Below are 1,065 nucleotides of genomic sequence, written 5' to 3' on the forward strand. Positions count from 1 at the left end.
TGCAGAACTAATCCAAATCCTAACAAATTTCATCTATCTTGAATCAAATAGAAACACAAAGCCAACATAAAAAGAAAGAGTTCATAAAAATGTTGAATTTTATATACGTTAACTCAAAAAAGTCTCCACATTTCGTTATAAGTCGGAAATTGATTTCTGAGACTAAATTGTAAACTATATAAACTCATCTTTAACAGAAAAAGTTTGAAAAATGTATTGTAATTACAATTAATATGTTCTAAGGCAATACATCTAGTAAAAACTGCATTTTTATGTACGTTGATTCAAGAAAATATGAAAGAAGTCAAATTTCACAATATAAGAAATATGAAAGACCATGCAGAACTAATCCAAATCCTAACAAATTTCATCTATCTTGAATCAAATAGAAAGACAAAGCCAACACAAAAAGAAAGAGTTCATAAAAATGTTGAATTTTATATACGTTAACTCAAAAAAGTCTACACACCTCGTTATAAGTCCGAAATTGATTTCTGAGACTAAATTGTAAACTAGATATACTTATCTTTAACAAAAAAAGTTTTAAAATGTATTGTAATTACAATAAATATGTTTTAAGGCAATACGTCTAGTAAAAATTGCATTTCTATGTACGTTGATTCAAGAAAATATGAAGGAAGTCAAATTTGACAATAGAAGAAGGATGAAAGACCTTGCAGAACTAATCCAAATCCTAACAAATTTCATCTATCTTGAATCAAATAGAAACACAAAGCCAACATAAAAAGAAAGAGTTCATAAAAATGTTGAATTTTATATACGTTAACTCAAAAAAGTCTCCACATTTCGTTATAAGTCGGAAATTGATTTCTGAGACTAAATTGTAAACTATATAAACTCATCTTTAACAGAAAAAGTTTGAAAAATGTTTTGTAATTACAATTAATATGTTCTAAGGCAATACATCTAGTAAAAATTGCATTTTTATGTACGTTGATTCAAGAAAATATGAAGGAAGTCAAATTTCACAATATAAGAAAGATGAAAGACCATGCAGAACTAATCCAAATCCTAACAAATTTCATCTATATTGAATCAAATATA

Source organism: Papaver somniferum, unplaced genomic scaffold (assembly GCF_003573695.1).
Source record: "Papaver somniferum cultivar HN1 unplaced genomic scaffold, ASM357369v1 unplaced-scaffold_89, whole genome shotgun sequence".
Lineage (NCBI taxonomy): Eukaryota > Viridiplantae > Streptophyta > Magnoliopsida > Ranunculales > Papaveraceae > Papaver > Papaver somniferum.